The sequence below is a fragment of the Lithobates pipiens genome, unplaced genomic scaffold (assembly GCF_037356315.1).
Source record: "Lithobates pipiens isolate NorthernLeopardFrog02 unplaced genomic scaffold, aLitPip1_a1.2 Scaffold_8, whole genome shotgun sequence".
NCBI lineage: Eukaryota > Metazoa > Chordata > Amphibia > Anura > Ranidae > Lithobates > Lithobates pipiens.
Genome location: NW_027507903.1, coordinates 609518403 through 609539212, shown reverse-complemented (window position 1 = coordinate 609539212; position 20810 = coordinate 609518403). Strand labels below are relative to the sequence as shown.

The window sequence follows — 20810 nt, the reverse complement described above, 5'->3', positions numbered from 1 at the left end:
GAAAACAAAAAGTTAGCTGACGCCACAAGCCCTGGAGCCTCTCTGCACGCTTATGTTAGAACCCGAGGTAAGACATGTATTCTTCGGGAAAGAAAAACAACCCATAACGCCTTGCAAAGCACCTTCTGACCCTTGCAGGTTTTACATGCTTGATTCTTATTAATTTGAGGCTTTGCAACCCTCCACCCAATGCTATGAGCCCAGGAGTGGAGCTTCTTCCAGGCCTACGGCACATGCTCTTTGGGTTTGGCTGTTCACCCAGCCTTCTGAGGGTGATCGGGAGCCTGCGTGGGTGGGAGCCGGAATGGAATGATGGGACAACGCGGAGGGGCCAGAGGAGCCTGGCTTGGGTGGGTGACGATGAAAACCAACATGACCCCGACGTGATTTGAACACGCAACCTTCTGATCTGGAGTCAGACGCGCTACCGTTGCGCCACGAGGTCAGCTGTGGTGGCTCTGGAAAGCTTTAGGCTACTCCGGCGTCAATTCTTCAGCGGTTGCCCACAGATTGACCTGGTTGCCCTGATAGCCCTGTGCCAGCTTTGGCCGGCTCTCCCTATGCAAGTTTCGGCCGGTTAGCTCAGTTGGTTAGAGCGTGGTGCTAATAACGCCAAGGTTGCGGGTTCGATCCCCGTACGGGCCATTGCCCTTTTATTCCAACCGCGGTGGATTCCTATGGCCGTCGGCGCTTGGCCTAGTTTTCTTTAACCTACTCAACGGATAGCAAAGATGCCTATTTCGCTAGTGGCGCAGCTTAATTATGTCCCAGCTTAATTATGTCCCACAACACCTCAAGGCTCCAAGATCCAGAACCATATCTGCTAAAGATTGTGGGAAAACAAAAAGTTAGCTGACGCCACAAGCCCTGGAGCCTCTCTGCACGCTTATGTTAGAACCCGAGGTAAGACATGTATTCTTCGGGAAAGAAAAACAACCCATAACGCCTTGCAAAGCACCTTCTGACCCTTGCAGGTTTTACATGCTTGATTCTTATTAATTTGAGGCTTTGCAACCCTCCACCCAATGCTATGAGCCCAGGAGTGGAGCTTCTTCCAGGCCTACGGCACATGCTCTTTGGGTTTGGCTGTTCACCCAGCCTTCTGAGGGTGATCGGGAGCCTGCGTGGGTGGGAGCCGGAATGGAATGATGGGACAACGCGGAGGGGCCAGAGGAGCCTGGCTTGGGTGGGTGACGATGAAAACCAACATGACCCCGACGTGATTTGAACACACAACCTTCTGATCTGGAGTCAGACGCGCTACCGTTGCGCCACGAGGTCAGCTGTGGTGGCTCTGGAAAGCTTTAGGCTACTCCGGCGTCAATTCTTCAGCGGTTGCCCACAGATTGACCTGGTTGCCCTGATAGCCCTGTGCCAGCTTTGGCCGGCTCTCCCTATGCAAGTTTCGGCCGGTTAGCTCAGTTGGTTAGAGCGTGGTGCTAATAACGCCAAGGTCGCGGGTTCGATCCCCGTACGGGCCATTGCCCTTTTATTCCAACCGCGGTGGATTCCTACGGCCGTCGGCGCTTGGCCTAGTTTTCTTTAACCTACTCAACGGATAGCAAAGATGCCTATTTCGCTAGTGGCGCAGCTTAATTATGTCCCAGCTTAATTATGTCCCACAACACCTCAAGGCTCCAAGATCCAGAACCATATCTGCTAAAGATTGTGGGAAAACAAAAAGTTAGCTGACGCCACAAGCCCTGGAGCCTCTCTGCACGCTTATGTTAGAACCCGAGGTAAGACATGTATTCTTCGGGAAAGAAAAACAACCCATAACGCCTTGCAAAGCACCTTCTGACCCTTGCAGGTTTTACATGCTTGATTCTTATTAATTTGAGGCTTTGCAACCCTCCACCCAATGCTATGAGCCCAGGAGTGGAGCTTCTTCCAGGCCTACGGCACATGCTCTTTGGGTTTGGCTGTTCACCCAGCCTTCTGAGGGTGATCGGGAGCCTGCGTGGGTGGGAGCCGGAATGGAATGATGGGACAACGCGGAGGGGCCAGAGGAGCCTGGCTTGGGTGGGTGACAATGAAAACCAACATGACCCCGACGTGATTTGAACACGCCACCTTCTGATCTGGAGTCAGACGCGCTACCGTTGCGCCACGAGGTCAGCTGTGGTGGCTCTGGAAAGCTTTAGGCTACTCCGGCGTCAATTCTTCAGCGGTTGCCCACAGATTGACCTGGTTGCCCTGATAGCCCTGTGCCAGCTTTGGCCGGCTCTCCCTATGCAAGTTTCGGCCGGTTAGCTCAGTTGGTTAGAGCGTGGTGCTAATAACGCCAAGGTCGTGGGTTCGATCCCCGTACGGGCCATTGCCCTTTTATTCCAACCGCGGTGGATTCCTATGGCCGTCGGCGCTTGGCCTAGTTTTCTTTAACCTACTCAACGGATAGCAAAGATGCCTATTTCGCTAGTGGCGCAGCTTAATTATGTCCCAGCTTAATTATGTCCCACAACACCTCAAGGCTCCAAGATCCAGAACCATATCTGCTAAAGATTGTGGGAAAACAAAAAGTTAGCTGACGCCACAAGCCCTGGAGCCTCTCTGCACGCTTATGTTAGAACCCGAGGTAAGACATGTATTCTTCGGGAAAGAAAAACAACCCATAACGCCTTGCAAAGCACCTTCTGACCCTTGCAGGTTTTACATGCTTGATTCTTATTAATTTGAGGCTTTGCAACCCTCCACCCAATGCTATGAGCCCAGGAGTGGAGCTTCTTCCAGGCCTACGGCACATGCTCTTTGGGTTTGGCTGTTCACCCAGCCTTCTGAGGGTGATCGGGAGCCTGCGTGGGTGGGAGCCGGAATGGAATGATGGGACAACGCGGAGGGGCCAGAGGAGCCTGGCTTGGGTGGGTGACGATGAAAACCAACATGACCCCGACGTGATTTGAACACGCCACCTTCTGATCTGGAGTCAGACGCGCTACCGTTGCGCCACGAGGTCAGCTGTGGTGGCTCTGGAAAGCTTTAGGCTACTCCGGCGTCAATTCTTCAGCGGTTGCCCACAGATTGACCTGGTTGCCCTGATAGCCCTGTGCCAGCTTTGGCCGGCTCTCCCTATGCAAGTTTCGGCCGGTTAGCTCAGTTGGTTAGAGCGTGGTGCTAATAACGCCAAGGTCGCGGGTTTGATCCCCGTACGGGCCATTGCCCTTTTATTCCAACCGCGGTGGATTCCTATGGCCGTCGGCGCTTGGCCTAGTTTTCTTTAACCTACTCAACGGATAGCAAAGATGCCTATTTCGCTAGTGGCGCAGCTTAATTATGTCCCAGCTTAATTATGTCCCACAACACCTCAAGGCTCCAAGATCCAGAACCATATCTGCTAAAGATTGTGGGAAAACAAAAAGTTAGCTGATGCCACAAGCCCTGGAGCCTCTCTGCACGCTTATGTTAGAACCCGAGGTAAGACATGTATTCTTCGGGAAAGAAAAACAACCCATAACGCCTTGCAAAGCACCTTCTGACCCTTGCAGGTTTTACATGCTTGATTCTTATTAATTTGAGGCTTTGCAACCCTCCACCCAATGCTATGAGCCCAGGAGTGGAGCTTCTTCCAGGCCTACGGCACATGCTCTTTGGGTTTGGCTGTTCACCCAGCCTTCTGAGGGTGATCGGGAGCCTGCGTGGGTGGGAGCCGGAATGGAATGATGGGACAACGCGGAGGGGCCAGAGGAGCCTGGCTTGGGTGGGTGACGATGAAAACCAACATGACCCCGACGTGATTTGAACACGCCACCTTCTGATCTGGAGTCAGACGCGCTACCGTTGCGCCACAAGGTCAGCTGTGGTGGCTCTGGAAAGCTTTAGGCTACTCCGGCGTCAATTCTTCAGCGGTTGCCCACAGATTGACCTGGTTGCCCTGATAGCCCTGTGCCAGCTTTGGCCGGCTCTCCTTATGCAAGTTTCGGCCGGTTAGCTAAGTTGGTTAGAGCGTGGTGCTAATAACGCCAAGGTCGCGGGTTCGATCCCCGTACGGGCCATTGCCCTTTTATTCCAACCGCGGTGGATTCCTATGGCCGTCGGCGCTTGGCCTAGTTTTCTTTAACCTACTCAACGGATAGCAAAGATGCCTATTTCGCTAGTGGCGCAGCTTAATTATGTCCCAGCTTAATTATGTCCCACAACACCTCAAGGCTCCAAGATCCAGAACCATATCTGCTAAAGATTGTGGGAAAACAAAAAGTTAGCTGACGCCACAAGCCCTGGAGCCTCTCTGCACGCTTATGTTAGAACCCGAGGTAAGACATGTATTCTTCGGGAAAGAAAAACAACCCATAACGCCTTGCAAAGCACCTTCTGACCCTTGCAGGTTTTACATGCTTGATTCTTATTAATTTGAGGCTTTGCAACCCTCCACCCAATGCTATGAGCCCAGGAGTGGAGCTTCTTCCAGGCCTACGGAACATGCTCTTTGGGTTTGGCTGTTCACCCAGCCTTCTGAGGGTGATCGGGAGCCTGCGTGGGTGGGAGCCGGAATGGAATGATGGGACAACGCGGAGGGGCCAGAGGAGCCTGGCTTGGGTGGGTGACGATGAAAACCAACATGACCCCGACGTGATTTGAACACACAACCTTCTGATCTGGAGTCAGACGCGCTACCGTTGCGCCACGAGGTCAGCTGTGGTGGCTCTGGAAAGCTTTAGGCTACTCCGGCGTCAATTCTTCAGCGGTTGCCCACAGATTGACCTGGTTGCCCTGATAGCCCTGTGCCAGCTTTGGCCGGCTCTTCCTATGCAAGTTTCGGCCGGTTAGCTCAGTTGGTTAGAGCGTGGTGCTAATAACGCCAAGGTCGCGGGTTCGATCCCCGTACGGGCCATTGCCCTTTTATTCCAACCGCGGTGGATTCCTATGGCCGTCGGCGCTTGGCCTAGTTTTCCTTAACCTACTCAACGGATAGCAAAGATGCCTATTTCGCTAGTGGCGCAGCTTAATTATGTCCCAGCTTAATTATGTCCCACAACACCTCAAGGCTCCAAGATCCAGAACCATATCTGATAAAGATTGTGGGAAAACAAAAAGTTAGCTGACGCCACAAGCCCTGGAGCCTCTCTGCACGCTTATGTTAGAACCCGAGGTAAGACATGTATTCTTCGGGAAAGAAAAACAACCCATAACGCCTTGCAAAGCACCTTCTGATCCTTGCAGGTTTTACATGCTTGATTCTTATTAATTTGAGGCTTTGCAACCCTCCACCCAATGCTATGAGCCCAGGAGTGGAGCTTCTTCCAGGCCTACGGCACATGCTCTTTGGGTTTGGCTGTTCACCCAGCCTTCTGAGGGTGATCGGGAGCCTGCGTGGGTGGGAGCCGGAATGGAATGATGGGACAACGCGGAGGGGCCAGAGGAGCCTGGCTTGGGTGGGTGACGATGAAAACCAACATGACCCCGACGTGATTTGAACACGCCACCTTCTGATCTGGAGTCAGACGCGCTACCGTTGCGCCACGAGGTCAGCTGTGGTGGCTCTGGAAAGCTTTAGGCTACTCCGGCGTCAATTCTTCAGCGGTTGCCCACAGATTGACCTGGTTGCCCACAGATTGACCTGGTTGCCCTGATAGCCCTGTGCCAGCTTTGGCCGGCTCTCCCTATGCAAGTTTCGGCCGGTTAGCTCAGTTGGTTAGAGCGTGGTGCTAATAACGCCAAGGTCGTGGGTTCGATCCCCGTACGGGCCATTGCCCTTTTATTCCAACCGCGGTGGATTCCTATGGCCGTCGGCGCTTGGCCTAGTTTTCTTTAACCTACTCAACGGATAGCAAAGATGCCTATTTCGCTAGTGGCGCAGCTTAATTATGTCCCAGCTTAATTATGTCCCACAACACCTCAAGGCTCCAAGATCCAGAACCATATCTGATAAAGATTGTGGGAAAACAAAAAGTTAGCTGACGCCACAAGCCCTGGAGCCTCTCTGCACGCTTATGTTAGAACCCGAGGTAAGACATGTATTCTTCGGGAAAGAAAAACAACCCATAACGCCTTGCAAAGCACCTTCTGATCCTTGCAGGTTTTACATGCTTGATTCTTATTAATTTGAGGCTTTGCAACCCTCCACCCAATGCTATGAGCCCAGGAGTGGAGCTTCTTCCAGGCCTACGGCACATGCTCTTTGGGTTTGGCTGTTCACCCAGCCTTCTGAGGGTGATCGGGAGCCTGCGTGGGTGGGAGCCGGAATGGAATGATGGGACAACGCGGAGGGGCCAGAGGAGCCTGGCTTGGGTGGGTGACGATGAAAACCAACATGACCCCGACGTGATTTGAACACGCCACCTTCTGATCTGGAGTCAGACGCGCTACCGTTGCGCCACGAGGTCAGCTGTGGTGGGTCTGGAAAGCTTTAGGCTACTCCGGCGTCAATTCTTCAGCGGTTGCCCACAGATTGACCTGGTTGCCCTGATAGCCCTGTGCCAGCTTTGGCCGGCTCTCCCTATGCAAGTTTCGGCCGGTTAGCTCAGTTGGTTAGAGCGTGGTGCTAATAACGCCAAGGTCGCGGGTTCGATCCCCGTACGGGCCATTGCCCTTTTATTCCAACCGCGGTGGATTCCTATGGCCGTCGGCGCTTGGCCTAGTTTTCTTTAACCTACTCAACGGATAGCAAAGATGCCTATTTCGCTAGTGGCGCAGCTTAATTATGTCCCAGCTTAATTATGTCCCACAACACCTCAAGGCTCCAAGATCCAGAACCATATCTGCTAAAGATTGTGGGAAAACAAAAAGTTAGCTGACGCCACAAGCCCTGGAGCCTCTCTGCACGCTTATGTTAGAACCCGAGGTAAGACATGTATTCTTCGGGAAAGAAAAACAACCCATAACGCCTTGCAAAGCACCTTCTGACCCTTGCAGGTTTTACATGCTTGATTCTTATTAATTTGAGGCTTTGCAACCCTCCACCCAATGCTATGAGCCCAGGAGTGGAGCTTCTTCCAGGCCTACGGCACATGCTCTTTGGGTTTGGCTGTTCACCCAGCCTTCTGAGGGTGATCGGGAGCCTGCGTGGGTGGGAGCCGGAATGGAATGATGGGACAACGCGGAGGGGCCAGAGGAGCCTGGCTTGGGTGGGTGACGATGAAAACCAACATGACCCCGACGTGATTTGAACACGCAACCTTCTGATCTGGAGTCAGACGCGCTACCGTTGCGCCACGAGGTCAGCTGTGGTGGCTCTGGAAAGCTTTAGGCTACTCCGGCGTCAATTCTTCAGCGGTTGCCCACAGATTGACCTGGTTGCCCTGATAGCCCTGTGCCAGCTTTGGCCGGCTCTCCCTATGCAAGTTTCGGCCGGTTAGCACAGTTGGTTAGAGCGTGGTGCTAATAACGCCAAGGTCGTGGGTTCGATCCCCGTACGGGCCATTGCCCTTTTATTCCAACCGCGGTGGATTCCTATGGCCGTCGGCGCTTGGCCTAGTTTTCTTTAACCTACTCAACAGATAGCAAAGATGCCTATTTCGCTAGTGGCGCAGCTTAATTATGTCCCAGCTTAATTATGTCCCACAACACCTCAAGGCTCCAAGATCCAGAACCATATCTGCTAAAGATTGTGGGAAAACAAAAAGTTAGCTGACGCCACAAGCCCTGGAGCCTCTCTGCACGCTTATGTTAGAACCCGAGGTAAGACATGTATTCTTCGGGAAAGAAAAACAACCCATAACGCCTTGCAAAGCACCTTCTGACCCTTGCAGGTTTTACATGCTTGATTCTTATTAATTTGAGGCTTTGCAACCCTCCACCCAATGCTATGAGCCCAGGAGTGGAGCTTCTTCCAGGCCTACGGCACATGCTCTTTGGGTTTGGCTGTTCACCCAGCCTTCTGAGGGTGATCAGGAGCCTGCGTGGGTGGGAGCCGGAATGGAATGATGGGACAACGCGGAGGGGCCAGAGGAGCCTGGCTTGGGTGGGTGACGATGAAAACCAACATGACCCCGACGTGATTTGAACACGCCACCTTCTGATCTGGAGTCAGACGCGCTACCGTTGCGCCACGAGGTCAGCTGTGGTGGCTCTGGAAAGCTTTAGGCTACTCCGGCGTCAATTCTTCAGCGGTTGCCCACAGATTGACCTGGTTGCCCTGATAGCCCTGTGCCAGCTTTGGCCGGCTCTCCCTATGCAAGTTTCGGCCGGTTAGCTCAGTTGGTTAGAGCGTGGTGCTAATAACGCCAAGGTCGCGGGTTCGATCCCCGTACGGGCCATTGCCCTTTTATTCCAACCGCGGTGGATTCCTATGGCCGTCGGCGCTTGGCCTAGTTTTCTTTAACCTACTCAACGGATAGCAAAGATGCCTATTTCGCTAGTGGCGCAGCTTAATTATGTCCCAGCTTAATTATGTCCCACAACACCTCAAGGCTCCAAGATCCAGAACCATATCTGCTAAAGATTGTGGGAAAACAAAAAGTTAGCTGACGCCACAAGCCCTGGAGCCTCTCTGCACGCTTATGTTAGAACCCGAGGTAAGACATGTATTCTTCGGGAAAGAAAAACAACCCATAACGCCTTGCAAAGCACCTTCTGACCCTTGCAGGTTTTACATGCTTGATTCTTATTAATTTGAGGCTTTGCAACCCTCCACCCAATGCTATGAGCCCAGGAGTGGAGCTTCTTCCAGGCCTACGGCACATGCTCTTTGGGTTTGGCTGTTCACCCAGCCTTCTGAGGGTGATCGGGAGCCTGCGTGGGTGGGAGCCGGAATGGAATGATGGGACAACGCGGAGGGGCCAGAGGAGCCTGGCTTGGGTGGGTGACGATGAAAACCAACATGACCCCGACGTGATTTGAACACGCAACCTTCTGATCTGGAGTCAGACCCGCTACCGTTGCGCCACGAGGTCAGCTGTGGTGGCTCTGGAAAGCTTTAGGCTACTCCGGCGTCAATTCTTCAGCGGTTGCCCACAGATTGACCTGGTTGCCCTGATAGCCCTGTGCCAGCTTTGGCCGGCTCTCCCTATGCAAGTTTCGGCCGGTTAGCTCAGTTGGTTAGAGCGTGGTGCTAATAACGCCAAGGTCGCGGGTTCGATCCCCGTACGGGCCATTGCCCTTTTATTCCAACCGCGGTGGATTCCTATGGCCGTCGGCGCTTGGCCTAGTTTTCTTTAACCTACTCAACGGATAGCAAAGATGCCTATTTCGCTAGTGGCGCAGCTTAATTATGTCCCAGCTTAATTATGTCCCACAACACCTCAAGGCTCCAAGATCCAGAACCATATCTGCTAAAGATTGTGGGAAAACAAAAAGTTAGCTGACGCCACAAGCCCTGGAGCCTCTCTGCACGCTTATGTTAGAACCCGAGGTAAGACATGTATTCTTCGGGAAAGAAAAACAACCCATAACGCCTTGCAAAGCACCTTCTGACCCTTGCAGGTTTTACATGCTTGATTCTTATTAATTTGAGGCTTTGCAACCCTCCACCCAATGCTATGAGCCCAGGAGTGGAGCTTCTTCCAGGCCTACGGCACATGCTCTTTGGGTTTGGCTGTTCACCCAGCCTTCTGAGGGTGATCGGGAGCCTGCGTGGGTGGGAGCCGGAATGGAATGATGGGACAACGCGGAGGGGCCAGAGGAGCCTGGCTTGGGTGGGTGACGATGAAAACCAACATGACCCCGACGTGATTTGAACAGCAACCTTCTGATCTGGAGTCAGACGCGCTACCGTTGCGCCACGAGGTCAGCTGTGGTGGCTCTGGAAAGCTTTAGGCTACTCCGGCGTCAATTCTTCAGCGGTTGCCCACAGATTGACCTGGTTGCCCTGATAGCCCTGTGCCAGCTTTGGCCGGCTCTCCCTATGCAAGTTTCGGCCGGTTAGCTCAGTTGGTTAGAGCGTGGTGCTAATAACGCCAAGGTCGTGGGTTCGATCCCCGTACGGGCCATTGCCCTTTTATTCCAACCGCGGTGGATTCCTATGGCCGTCGGCGCTTGGCCTAGTTTTCTTTAACCTACTCAACGGATAGCAAAGATGCCTATTTCGCTAGTGGCGCAGCTTAATTATGTCCCAGCTTAATTATGTCCCACAACACCTCAAGGCTCCAAGATCCAGAACCATATCTGCTAAAGATTGTGGGAAAACAAAAAGTTAGCTGACGCCACAAGCCCTGGAGCCTCTCTGCACGCTTATGTTAGAACCCGAGGTAAGACATGTATTCTTCGGGAAAGAAAAACAACCCATAACGCCTTGCAATGCACCTTCTGACCCTTGCAGGTTTTACATGCTTGATTCTTATTAATTTGAGGCTTTTGCAACCCTCCACCCAATGCTATGAGCCCAGGAGTGGAGCTTCTTCCAGGCCTACGGCACATGCTCTTTGGGTTTGGCTGTTCACCAGCCTTCTGAGGGTGATCGGGAGCCTGCGTGGGTGGGAGCCGGAATGGAATGATGGACAACGCGGAGGGCCAGAGGAGCCTGGCTTGGGTGGGTGACGATGAAAACCAACATGACCCCGACGTGATTTGAACACGCCACCTTCTGATCTGGAGTCAGACGCGCTACCGTTGCGCCACGAGGTCAGCTGTGGTGGCTCTGGAAAGCTTTAGGCTACTCCGGCGTCAATTCTTCAGCGGTTGCCCACAGATTGACCTGGTTGCCCTGATAGCCCTGTGCCAGCTTTGGCCGGCTCTCCCTATGCAAGTTTCGGCCGGTTAGCTCAGTTGGTTAGAGCGTGGTGCTAATAACGCCAAGGTCGCGGGTCATCCCCGTACGGCCATTGCCCTTTTATTCCAACCGCGGTGGATTCCTATGGCCGTCGGGCTTGGCCTAGTTTTCTTTAACCTACTCAACGGATAGCAAAGATGCCTATTTTCGCTAGTGGCGCAGCTTAATTATGTCCCAGCTTAATTATGTCCCACAACACCTCAAGGCTCCAAGATCCAGAACCATATCTGCTAAAGATTGTGGGAAAACAAAAAGTTAGCTGACGCCACAAGCCCTGGAGCCTCTCTGCACGCTTATGTTAGAACCCGAGGTAAGACATGTATTCTTCGGGAAAGAAAAACAACCCATAACGCCTTGCAAAGCACCTTCTGACCCTTGCAGGTTTTACATGCTTGATTCTTATTAATTTGAGGCTTTGCAACCCTCCACCCAATGCTATGAGCCCAGGAGTGGAGCTTCTTCCAGGCTACGGCACATGCTCTTTGGGTTTGGCTGTTCACCCAGCCTTCTGAGGGTGATCGGGAGCCTGCGTGGGTGGGAGCCGGAATGGAATGATGGGACAACGCGGAGGGGCCAGAGGAGCCTGGCTTGGGTGGGTGACGATGAAAACCAACATTACCCCGACGTGATTTGAACACGCAACCTTCTGATCTGGAGTCAGGACGCACTACCGTTGCGCCACGAGGTCAGCTGTGGTGGCTCTGGAAGCTTTAGGCTACTCCGGCGTCAATTCTTCAGCGGTTGCCCACAGATTGACCTGGTTGCCCTGATAGCCCTGTGCCAGCTTTGGCCGGCTCTCCCTATGCAAGTTTCGGCCGGTTAGCTCAGTTGGTTAGAGCGTGGTGCTAATAACGCCAAGGTCGCGGGTTCTATCCCCGTACGGGCCATTGCCCTTTTATTCCAACCGCGGTGGATTCCTATGGCCGTCGGCGGCTTGGCCTAGTTTTCTTTTAACCTACTCAACGGATAGCAAAGATGCCTATTTCGCTAGTGGCGCAGCTTAATTATGTCCCAGCTTAATTATGTCCCACAACACCTCAAGGCTCCAAGATCCAGAACCATATCTGCTAAAGATTGTGGGAAAACAAAAAGTTAGCTGACGCCACAAGCCCTGGAGCCTCTCTGCACGCTTATGTTAGAACCCGAGGTAAGACATGTATTCTTCGGGAAAGAAAAACAACCCATAACGCCTTGCAAAGCACCTTCTGACCCTTGCAGGTTTTACATGCTTGATTCTTATTAATTTGAGGCTTTGCAACCCTCCACCCAATGCTATGAGCCCAGGAGTGGAGCTTCTTCCAGGCCTACGGCACATGCTCTTTGGGTTTGGCTGTTCACCCAGCCTTCTGAGGGTGATCGGGAGCCTGCGTGGGTGGGAGCCGGAATGGAATGATGGGACAACGCGGAGGGGCCAGAGGAGCCTGGCTTGGGTGGGTGACGATGAAAACCAACATGACCCGACGTGATTTGAACACGCAACCTTCTGATCTGGAGTCAGACGCGCTACCGTTGCGCCACGAGGTCAGCTGTGGTGGCTCTGAAAGCTTTAGGCTACTCCGGCGTCAATTCTTCAGCGGTTGCCCACAGATTGACCTGGTTGCCCTGATAGCCCTGTGCCAGCTTTGCCGGCTCTCCCTATGCAAGTTTCGGCCGGTTAGCTCAGTTGGTTAGAGCGTGGTGCTAATAACGCCAAGGTCGCGGGTTCGATCCCCGTACGGGCCATTGCCTTTTATTCCAACCGCGGTGGATTCCTATGGCCGTCGGCGCTTGGCCTAGTTTTCTTTACCTACTCAACGGATAGCAAAGATGCCTATTTCGCTAGTGGCGCAGCTTAATTATGTCCCAGCTTAATTATGTCCCACAACACCTCAAGGCTCCAAGATCCAGAACCATATCTGCTAAAGATTGTGGGAAAACAAAAAGTTAGCTGACGCCACAAGCCCTGGAGCCTCTCTGCACGCTTATGTTAGAACCCGAGGTAAGACATGTATTCTCTGGGAAAGAAAAACAACCCATAACGCCTTGCAAAGCACCTTCTGACCCTTGCAGGTTTTACATGCTTGATTCTTATTAATTTGAGGCTTTGCAACCCTCCACCCAATGCTATGAGCCCAGGAGTGGAGCTTCTTCCAGGCCTACGGCACATGCTCTTTGGGTTTGGCTGTTCACCCAGCCTTCTGAGGGTGATCGGGAGCCTGCGTGGGTGGGAGCCGGAATGGAATGATGGGACAACGTGGAGGGGCCAGAGGAGCCTGGCTTGGGTGGGTGACGATGAAAACCAACATGACCCCGACGTGATTTGAACACGCAACCTTCTGATCTGGAGTCAGACGCGCTACCGTTGCGCCACGAGGTCAGCTGTGGTGGCTCTGGAAAGCTTTAGGCTACTCCAGCGTCAATTCTTCAGCGGTTGCCCACAGATTGACCTGGTTGCCCTGATAGCCCTGTGCCAGCTTTGGCCGGCTCTCCTATGCAAGTTTCGGCCGGTTAGCTCAGTTGGTTAGAGCGTGGTGCTAATAACGCCAAGGTCGCGGGTTCGATCCCCGTACGGGCCATTGCCCTTTTATTCCAACCGCGGTGGATTCCTATGGCCGTCGGCGCTTGGCCTAGTTTTCTTTAACCTACTCAACGGATAGCAAAGATGCCTATTTCGCTAGTGGCGCAGCTTAATTATGTCCCAGCTTAATTATGTCCCACAACACCTCAAGGCTCCAAGATCCAGAACCATATCTGCTAAAGATTGTGGGAAAACAAAAAGTTAGCTGACGCCACAAGCCCTGGAGCCTCTCTGCACGCTTATGTTAGAACCCGAGGTAAGACATGTATTCTTCGGGAAAAGAAAAACAACCCATAACGCCTTGCAAAGCACCTTCTGACCCTTGCAGGTTTTACATGCTTGATTCTTATTAATTTGAGGCTTTGCAACCCTCCACCCAATGCTATGAGCCCAGGAGTGGAGCCTCTTCCAGGCCTACGGCACATGCTCTTTGGGTTTGGCTGTTCACCCAGCCTTCTGAGGGTGATCGGAGCCTGCGTGGGTGGGAGCCGGAATGGAATGATGGGACAACGCGGAGGGGCCAGAGGAGCCTGGCTTGGGTGGGTGACGATGAAAACCAACATGACCCCGACGTGATTTGAACACGCAACCTTCTGATCTGGAGTCAGACGCGCTACCGTTGCGCCTCGAGGTCAGCTGTGGTGGCTCTGGAAAGCTTTAGGCTACTCCGGCGTCATTCTTCAGCGGTTGCCCACAGGATTGACCTGGTTGCCCTGATAGCCCTGTGCCAGCTTTGGCCGGCTCTCCCTATGCAAGTTTCGGCCGGTTAGCTCAGTTGGTTAGAGGCGTGGTGCTAATAACGCCAAGGTCGCGGGTTCGATCCCCGTACGGGCCATTGCCCTTTTATTCCAACCGCGGTGGATTCCTATGGCCGTCGGCGCTTGGCCTAGTTTTCTTTAACCTACTCAACGGATAGCAAAGATGCCTATTTCGCTAGTGGCGCAGCTTAATTATGTCCCAGCTTAATTATGTCCCACAACACCTCAAGGCTCCAAGATCCAGAACCATATCTGCTAAAGATTGTGGGAAAACAAAAAGTTAGCTGATGCCACAAGCCCTGGAGCCTCTCTGCACGCTTATGTTAGAACCCGAGGTAAGACATGTATTCTTCGGGAAAGAAAAACAACCCATAACGCCTTGCAAAGCACCTTCTGACCCTTGCAGGTTTTACATGCTTGATTCTTATTAATTTGAGGCTTTGCAACCCTCCACCCAATGCTATGAGCCCAGGAGTGGAGCTTCTTCCAGGCCTACGGCACATGCTCTTTGGGTTTGGCTGTTCACCCAGCCTTCTGAGGGTGATCGGGAGCCTGCGTGGGTGGGAGCCGGAATGGAATGATGGGACAACACGGAGGGGCCAGAGGAGCCTGGCTTGGGTGGGTGACGATGAAAACCAACATGACCCCGACGTGATTTGAACACGCAACCTTCTGATCTGGAGTCAGATGCGCTACCATTGCGCCACGAGGTCAGCTGTGGTGGCTCTGGAAAGCTTTAGGCTACTCCGGCGTCAATTCTTCAGCGGTTGCCCACAGATTGACCTGGTTGCCCTGATAGCCCTGTGCCAGCTTTGGCCGGCTCTCCCCTATGCAAGTTTCGGCCGGTTAGCTCAGTTGGTTAGAGCGTGGTGCTAATAACGCCAAGGTCGCGGGTTCGATCCCCGTACGGGCCATTGCCCTTTTATTCCAACCGCGGTGGATTCCTATGGCCGTCGGCGCTTGGCCTAGTTTTCTTTAACCTACTCAACGGATAGCAAAGATGCCTATTTCGCTAGTGGCGCAGCTTAATTATGTCCCAGCTTAATTATGTCCCACAACACCTCAAGGCTCCAAGATCCAGAACCATATCTGCTAAAGATTGTGGGAAAACAAAAAGTTAGCTGACGCCACAAGCCCTGGAGCCTCTCTGCACGCTTATGTTAGAACCCGAGGTAAGACATGTATTCTTCGGGAAAGAAAAACAACCCATAACGCCTTGCAAAGCACCTTCTGACCCTTGCAGGTTTTACATGCTTGATTCTTATTAATTTGAGGCTTTGCAACCCTCCACCCAATGCTATGAGCCCAGGAGTGGAGCTTCTTCCAGGCCTACGGCACATGCTCTTTGGGTTTGGCTGTTCACCCAGCCTTCTGAGGGTGATCGGGAGCCTGCGTGGGTGGGAGCCGGAATGGAATGATGGGACAACGCGGAGGGGCCAGAGGAGCCTGGCTTGGGTGGGTGACGATGAAAACCAACATGACCCAGACGTGATTTGAACACGCAACCTTCTGATCTGGAGTCAGACGCGCTACCGTTGCGCCACGAGGTCAGCTGTGGTGGCTCTGGAAAGCTTTAGGCTACTCCAGCTTCAATTCTTCAGCGGTTGCCCACAGATTGACCTGGTTGCCCTGATAGCCCTGTGCCAGCTTTGGCCGGCTCTCCCTATGCAAGTTTCGGCCGGTTAGCTCAGTTGGTTAGAGCGTGGTGCTAATAACGCCAAGGTCGCGGGTTCGATCCCCGTACAGGCCATTGCCCCTTTTATTCCAACCGCGGTGGATTCCTATGGCCGTCGGCGCTTGGCCTAGTTTTCTTTAACCTACTCAACGGATAGCAAAGATGCCTATTTCGCTAGTGGCGCAGCTTAATTATGTCCCAGCTTAATTATGTCCCACAACACCTCAAGGCTCCAAGATCCAGAACCATATCTGCTAAAGATTGTGGGAAAACAAAAAGTTAGCTGACGCCACAAGCCCTGGAGCCTCTCCTCACGCTTATGTTAGAACCGAGGTAAGACATGTATTCTTCGGGAAAGAAAAACAACCCATAACGCCTTGCAAAGCACCTTCTGACCCTTGCAGGTTTTACATGCTTGATTCTTATTAATTTGAGGCTTTGCAACCCTCCACCCAATGCTATGAGCCCAGGAGTGGAGCTTCTTCCAGGCCTACGGCACATGCTCTTTGGGTTTGGCTGTTCACCCAGCCTTCTGAGGGTGATCGGGAGCCTGCGTGGGTGGGAGCCGGAATGGAATGATGGGACAACGCGGAGGGGCCAGAGGAGCCTGGCTTGGGTGGGTGACGATGAAAACCAACATGACCCCGACGTGATTTGAACAGCAACCTTCTGATCTGGAGTCAGACGCGCTACCGTTGCGCCACGAGGTCAGCTGTGGTGGCTCTGGAAAGCTTTAGGCTACTCCGGCGTCAATTCTTCAGCGGTTGCCCACAGATTGACCTGGTTGCCCTGATAGCCCTGTGCCAGCTTTGTCCGGCTCTCCCTATGCAAGTTTCGGCCGGTTAGCTCAGTTGGTTAGAGCGTGGTGCTAATAACGCCAAGGTCGCGGGTTCGATCCCCGTACGGGCCATTCCCCTTTTATTCCAACCGCGGTGGATTCCTATGGCCGTCGGCGCTTGGCCTAGTTTTCTTTAACCTACTCAACGGATAGCAAAGATGCCTATTTCGCTAGTGGCGCAGCTTAATTATGTCCCAGCTTAATTATGTCCCAACAACACCTCAAGGCTCCAAGATCCAGAACCATATCTGCTAAAGATTGTGGGAAAACAAAAAGTTAGCTGACGCCACAAGCCCTGGAGCCTCTCTGCACGCTTATGTTAGAACCCGAGGTAAGACATGTATTCTTCGGGAAAGAAAAACAACCCATAACGCCTTGCAAAGCACCTTCTGACCCTTGCAGGTTTTACATGCTTGATTCTTATTAATTTGAGGCTTTGCAACCCTCCACCCAATGCTATGAGCCCAGGAGTGGAGCTTCTTCCAGGCCTACGGCACATGCTCTTTGGGTTTGGCTGTTCACCCAGCCTTCTGAGGGTGATCGGGAGCCTGCGTGGGTGGGAGCCGGAATGGAATGATGGGACAACGCGGAGGGGCCAGAGGAGCCTGGCTTGGGTGGGTGACGATGAAAACCAACATGACCCCGACGTGATTTGAACACGCCACCTTCTGATCTGGAGTCAGACGCGCTACCGTTGCGCCACGAGGTCAGCTGTGGTGGCTCTGGAAAGCTTTAGGCTACTCCGGCGTCAATTCTTCAGCGGTTGCCCACAGATTGACCTGGTTGCCCTGATAGCCCTGTGCCAGCTTTGGCCGGCTCTCCCTATGCAAGTTTCGGCCGGTTAGCTCAGTTGGTTAGAGCGTGGTGCTAATAACGCCAAGGTCGCGGGTTCGATCCCCGTACGGGCCATTGCCCTTTTATTCCAACCGCGGTGGATTCCTATGGCCGTCGGCGCTTGGCCTAGTTTTCTTTAACCTACTCAACGGATAGCAAAGATGCCTATTTCGCTAGTGGCGCAGCTTAATTATGTCCCAGCTTAATTATGTCCCACAACACCTCAAGGCTCCAAGATCCAGAACCATATCTGCTAAAGATTGTGGGAAAACAAAAAGTTAGCTGACGCCACAAGCCCTGGAGCCTCTCTGCACGCTTATGTTAGAACCCGAGGTAAGACATGTATTCTTCGGGAAAGAAAAACAACCCATAACGCCTTGCAAAGCACCTTCTGACCCTTGCAGGTTTTACATGCTTGATTCTTATTAATTTGAGGCTTTGCAACCCTCCACCCAATGCTATGAGCCCAGGAGTGGAGCTTCTTCCAGGCCTACGGCACATGCTCTTTGGGTTTGGCTGTTCACCCAGCCTTCTGAGGGTGATCGGGAGCCTGCGTGGGTGGGAGCCGGAATGGAATGATGGGACAACGCGGAGGGGCCAGAGGAGCCTGGCTTGGGTGGGTGACGATGAAAACCAACATGACCCCGACGTGATTTGAACACGCCACCTTCTGATCTGGAGTCAGACGCGCTACCGTTGCGCCACGAGGTCAGCTGTGGTGGGTCTGGAAAGCTTTAGGCTACTCCGGCGTCAATTCTTCAGCGGTTGCCCACAGATTGACCTGGTTGCCCTGATAGCCCTGTGCCAGCTTTGGCCGGCTCTCCCTATGCAAGTTTCGGCCGGTTAGCTCAGTTGGTTAGAGCGTGGTGCTAATAACGCCAAGGTCGCGGGTTCGATCCCCGTACGGGCCATTGCCCTTTTATTCCAACCGCGGTGGATTCCTATGGCCGTCGGCGCTTGGCCTAGTTTTCTTTAACCTACTCAACGGATAGCAAAGATGCCTATTTCGCTAGTGGCGCAGCTTAATTATGTCCCAGCTTAATTATGTCCCACAACACCTCAAGGCTCCAAGATCCAGAACCATATCTGCTAAAGATTGTGGGAAAACAAAAAGTTAGCTGACGCCACAAGCCCTGGAGCCTCTCTGCACGCTTATGTTAGAACCCGAGGTAAGACATGTATTCTTCGGGAAAGAAAAACAACCCATAACGCCTTGCAAAGCACCTTCTGACCCTTGCAGGTTTTACATGCTTGATTCTTATTAATTTGAGGCTTTGCAACCCTCCACCCAATGCTATGAGCCCAGGAGTGGAGCTTCTTCCAGGCCTACGGCACATGCTCTTTGGGTTTGGCTGTTCACCCAGCCTTCTGAGGGTGATCGGGAGCCTGCGTGGGTGGGAGCCGGAATGGAATGATGGGACAACGCGGAGGGGCCAGAGGAGCCTGGCTTGGGTGGGTGACGATGAAAACCAACATTACCCCGACGTGATTTGAACACGCAACCTTCTGATCTGGAGTCAGACGCACTACCGTTGCGCCACGAGGTCAGCTGTGGTGGCTCTGGAAAGCTTTAGGCTACTCCGGCGTCAATTCTTCAGCGGTTGCCCACAGATTGACCTGGTTGCCCTGATAGCCCTGTGCCAGCTTTGGCCGGCTCTCCCTATGCAAGTTTCGGCCGGTTAGCTCAGTTGGTTAGAGCGTGGTGCTAATAACGCCAAGGTCGCGGGTTCTATCCCCGTACGGGCCATTGCCCTTTTATTCCAACCGCGGTGGATTCCTATGGCCGTCGGCGCTTGGCCTAGTTTTCTTTAACCTACTCAACGGATAGCAAAGATGCCTATTTCGCTAGTGGCGCAGCTTAATTATGTCCCAGCTTAATTATGTCCCACAACACCTCAAGGCTCCAAGATCCAGAACCATATCTGCTAAAGATTGTGGGAAAACAAAAAGTTAGCTGACGCCACAAGCCCTGGAGCCTCTCTGCACGCTTATGTTAGAACCCGAGGTAAGACATGTATTCTTCGGGAAAGAAAAACAACCCATAACGCCTTGCAAAGCACCTTCTGACCCTTGCAGGTTTTACATGCTTGATTCTTATTAATTTGAGGCTTTGCAACCCTCCACCCAATGCTATGAGCCCAGGAGTGGAGCTTCTTCCAGGCCTACGGCACATGCTCTTTGGGTTTGGCTGTTCACCCAGCCTTCTGAGGGTGATCGGGAGCCTGCGTGGGTGGGAGCCGGAATGGAATGATGGGACAACGCGGAGGGGCCAGAGGAGCCTGGCTTGGGTGGGTGACGATGAAAACCAACATGACCCCGACGTGATTTGAACACGCAACCTTCTGATCTGGAGTCAGACGCGCTACCGTTGCGCCACGAGGTCAGCTGTGGTGGCTCTGGAAAGCTTTAGGCTACTCCGGCGTCAATTCTTCAGCGGTTGCCCACAGATTGACCTGGTTGCCCTGATAGCCCTGTGCCAGCTTTGGCCGGCTCTCCCTATGCAAGTTTCGGCCGGTTAGCTCAGTTGGTTAGAGCGTGGTGCTAATAACGCCAAGGTCGCGGGTTCGATCCCCGTACGGGCCATTGCCCTTTTATTCCAACCGCGGTGGATTCCTATGGCCGTCGGCGCTTGGCCTAGTTTTCTTTAACCTACTCAACGGATAGCAAAGATGCCTATTTCGCTAGTGGCGCAGCTTAATTATGTCCCAGCTTAATTATGTCCCACAACACCTCAAGGCTCCAAGATCCAGAACCATATCTGCTAAAGATTGTGGGAAAACAAAAAGTTAGCTGACGCCACAAGCCCTGGAGCCTCTCTGCACGCTTATGTTAGAACCCGAGGTAAGACATGTATTCTTCGGGAAAGAAAAACAACCCATAACGCCTTGCAAAGCACCTTCTGACCCTTGCAGGTTTTACATGCTTGATTCTTATTAATTTGAGGCTTTGCAACCCTCCACCCAATGCTATGAGCCCAGGAGTGGAGCTTCTTCCAGGCCTACGGCACATGCTCTTTGGGTTTGGCTGTTCACCCAGCCTTCTGAGGGTGATCGGGAGCCTGCGTGGGTGGGAGCCGGAATGGAATGATGGGACAACGTGGAGGGGCCAGAGGAGCCTGGCTTGGGTGGGTGACGATGAAAACCAACATGACCCCGACGTGATTTGAACACGCAACCTTCTGATCTGGAGTCAGACGCGCTACCGTTGCGCCACGAGGTCAGCTGTGGTGGCTCTGGAAAGCTTTAGGCTACTCCAGCGTCAATTCTTCAGCGGTTGCCCACAGATTGACCTGGTTGCCCTGATAGCCCTGTGCCAGCTTTGGCCGGCTCTCCCTATGCAAGTTTCGGCCGGTTAGCTCAGTTGGTTAGAGCGTGGTGCTAATAACGCCAAGGTCGCGGGTTCGATCCCCGTACGGGCCATTGCCCTTTTATTCCAACCGCGGTGGATTCCTATGGCCGTCGGCGCTTGGCCTAGTTTTCTTTAACCTACTCAACGGATAGCAAAGATGC

General features: G+C 53.0%; 31 non-coding genes across 31 annotated transcripts; 14 read left to right on the top strand and 17 right to left on the bottom strand.

Moving 5' to 3' along the window:
* Positions 1 to 373: 373 nt before the first annotated feature.
* TRNAW-CCA (transfer RNA tryptophan (anticodon CCA)) lies at positions 374 to 445 on the bottom strand. Its single transcript has one exon. It is a non-coding gene; the product is annotated as a tRNA-Trp (tRNA).
* A 764-nt stretch (positions 446 to 1209) lies between these two features.
* TRNAW-CCA (transfer RNA tryptophan (anticodon CCA)) lies at positions 1210 to 1281 on the bottom strand. The gene has a single exon. It is a non-coding gene; the product is annotated as a tRNA-Trp (tRNA).
* A 126-nt stretch (positions 1282 to 1407) lies between these two features.
* TRNAI-AAU (transfer RNA isoleucine (anticodon AAU)) lies at positions 1408 to 1481 on the top strand. The gene has a single exon. It is a non-coding gene; the product is annotated as a tRNA-Ile (tRNA).
* A 564-nt stretch (positions 1482 to 2045) lies between these two features.
* On the bottom strand, positions 2046 to 2117 carry TRNAW-CCA (transfer RNA tryptophan (anticodon CCA)). The gene has a single exon. It is a non-coding gene; the product is annotated as a tRNA-Trp (tRNA).
* Positions 2118 to 2881: 764 nt separating this feature from the next.
* Positions 2882 to 2953, bottom strand: TRNAW-CCA (transfer RNA tryptophan (anticodon CCA)). The gene has a single exon. It is a non-coding gene; the product is annotated as a tRNA-Trp (tRNA).
* Positions 2954 to 3717: 764 nt separating this feature from the next.
* TRNAW-CCA (transfer RNA tryptophan (anticodon CCA)) lies at positions 3718 to 3789 on the bottom strand. Its single transcript has one exon. It is a non-coding gene; the product is annotated as a tRNA-Trp (tRNA).
* A 764-nt stretch (positions 3790 to 4553) lies between these two features.
* TRNAW-CCA (transfer RNA tryptophan (anticodon CCA)) lies at positions 4554 to 4625 on the bottom strand. The gene has a single exon. It is a non-coding gene; the product is annotated as a tRNA-Trp (tRNA).
* A 126-nt stretch (positions 4626 to 4751) lies between these two features.
* TRNAI-AAU (transfer RNA isoleucine (anticodon AAU)) lies at positions 4752 to 4825 on the top strand. The gene has a single exon. It is a non-coding gene; the product is annotated as a tRNA-Ile (tRNA).
* A 564-nt stretch (positions 4826 to 5389) lies between these two features.
* TRNAW-CCA (transfer RNA tryptophan (anticodon CCA)) lies at positions 5390 to 5461 on the bottom strand. The gene has a single exon. It is a non-coding gene; the product is annotated as a tRNA-Trp (tRNA).
* A 784-nt stretch (positions 5462 to 6245) lies between these two features.
* Positions 6246 to 6317, bottom strand: TRNAW-CCA (transfer RNA tryptophan (anticodon CCA)). The gene has a single exon. It is a non-coding gene; the product is annotated as a tRNA-Trp (tRNA).
* Positions 6318 to 6443: 126 nt separating this feature from the next.
* On the top strand, positions 6444 to 6517 carry TRNAI-AAU (transfer RNA isoleucine (anticodon AAU)). Its single transcript has one exon. It is a non-coding gene; the product is annotated as a tRNA-Ile (tRNA).
* A 564-nt stretch (positions 6518 to 7081) lies between these two features.
* On the bottom strand, positions 7082 to 7153 carry TRNAW-CCA (transfer RNA tryptophan (anticodon CCA)). The gene has a single exon. It is a non-coding gene; the product is annotated as a tRNA-Trp (tRNA).
* A 764-nt stretch (positions 7154 to 7917) lies between these two features.
* TRNAW-CCA (transfer RNA tryptophan (anticodon CCA)) lies at positions 7918 to 7989 on the bottom strand. The gene has a single exon. It is a non-coding gene; the product is annotated as a tRNA-Trp (tRNA).
* Positions 7990 to 8115: 126 nt separating this feature from the next.
* TRNAI-AAU (transfer RNA isoleucine (anticodon AAU)) lies at positions 8116 to 8189 on the top strand. The gene has a single exon. It is a non-coding gene; the product is annotated as a tRNA-Ile (tRNA).
* A 762-nt stretch (positions 8190 to 8951) lies between these two features.
* Positions 8952 to 9025, top strand: TRNAI-AAU (transfer RNA isoleucine (anticodon AAU)). Its single transcript has one exon. It is a non-coding gene; the product is annotated as a tRNA-Ile (tRNA).
* A 1397-nt stretch (positions 9026 to 10422) lies between these two features.
* Positions 10423 to 10494, bottom strand: TRNAW-CCA (transfer RNA tryptophan (anticodon CCA)). Its single transcript has one exon. It is a non-coding gene; the product is annotated as a tRNA-Trp (tRNA).
* Positions 10495 to 12287: 1793 nt separating this feature from the next.
* On the top strand, positions 12288 to 12361 carry TRNAI-AAU (transfer RNA isoleucine (anticodon AAU)). Its single transcript has one exon. It is a non-coding gene; the product is annotated as a tRNA-Ile (tRNA).
* A 562-nt stretch (positions 12362 to 12923) lies between these two features.
* Positions 12924 to 12995, bottom strand: TRNAW-CCA (transfer RNA tryptophan (anticodon CCA)). Its single transcript has one exon. It is a non-coding gene; the product is annotated as a tRNA-Trp (tRNA).
* A 125-nt stretch (positions 12996 to 13120) lies between these two features.
* TRNAI-AAU (transfer RNA isoleucine (anticodon AAU)) lies at positions 13121 to 13194 on the top strand. The gene has a single exon. It is a non-coding gene; the product is annotated as a tRNA-Ile (tRNA).
* Positions 13195 to 14595: 1401 nt separating this feature from the next.
* TRNAW-CCA (transfer RNA tryptophan (anticodon CCA)) lies at positions 14596 to 14667 on the bottom strand. The gene has a single exon. It is a non-coding gene; the product is annotated as a tRNA-Trp (tRNA).
* A 127-nt stretch (positions 14668 to 14794) lies between these two features.
* Positions 14795 to 14868, top strand: TRNAI-AAU (transfer RNA isoleucine (anticodon AAU)). The gene has a single exon. It is a non-coding gene; the product is annotated as a tRNA-Ile (tRNA).
* A 762-nt stretch (positions 14869 to 15630) lies between these two features.
* Positions 15631 to 15704, top strand: TRNAI-AAU (transfer RNA isoleucine (anticodon AAU)). Its single transcript has one exon. It is a non-coding gene; the product is annotated as a tRNA-Ile (tRNA).
* Positions 15705 to 16465: 761 nt separating this feature from the next.
* TRNAI-AAU (transfer RNA isoleucine (anticodon AAU)) lies at positions 16466 to 16539 on the top strand. Its single transcript has one exon. It is a non-coding gene; the product is annotated as a tRNA-Ile (tRNA).
* Positions 16540 to 17104: 565 nt separating this feature from the next.
* On the bottom strand, positions 17105 to 17176 carry TRNAW-CCA (transfer RNA tryptophan (anticodon CCA)). Its single transcript has one exon. It is a non-coding gene; the product is annotated as a tRNA-Trp (tRNA).
* Positions 17177 to 17302: 126 nt separating this feature from the next.
* Positions 17303 to 17376, top strand: TRNAI-AAU (transfer RNA isoleucine (anticodon AAU)). Its single transcript has one exon. It is a non-coding gene; the product is annotated as a tRNA-Ile (tRNA).
* A 564-nt stretch (positions 17377 to 17940) lies between these two features.
* On the bottom strand, positions 17941 to 18012 carry TRNAW-CCA (transfer RNA tryptophan (anticodon CCA)). The gene has a single exon. It is a non-coding gene; the product is annotated as a tRNA-Trp (tRNA).
* A 126-nt stretch (positions 18013 to 18138) lies between these two features.
* Positions 18139 to 18212, top strand: TRNAI-AAU (transfer RNA isoleucine (anticodon AAU)). The gene has a single exon. It is a non-coding gene; the product is annotated as a tRNA-Ile (tRNA).
* Positions 18213 to 19612: 1400 nt separating this feature from the next.
* On the bottom strand, positions 19613 to 19684 carry TRNAW-CCA (transfer RNA tryptophan (anticodon CCA)). The gene has a single exon. It is a non-coding gene; the product is annotated as a tRNA-Trp (tRNA).
* A 126-nt stretch (positions 19685 to 19810) lies between these two features.
* TRNAI-AAU (transfer RNA isoleucine (anticodon AAU)) lies at positions 19811 to 19884 on the top strand. Its single transcript has one exon. It is a non-coding gene; the product is annotated as a tRNA-Ile (tRNA).
* A 564-nt stretch (positions 19885 to 20448) lies between these two features.
* On the bottom strand, positions 20449 to 20520 carry TRNAW-CCA (transfer RNA tryptophan (anticodon CCA)). The gene has a single exon. It is a non-coding gene; the product is annotated as a tRNA-Trp (tRNA).
* Positions 20521 to 20646: 126 nt separating this feature from the next.
* TRNAI-AAU (transfer RNA isoleucine (anticodon AAU)) lies at positions 20647 to 20720 on the top strand. The gene has a single exon. It is a non-coding gene; the product is annotated as a tRNA-Ile (tRNA).
* The last annotated feature ends 90 nt before the right edge of the window (positions 20721 to 20810 follow it).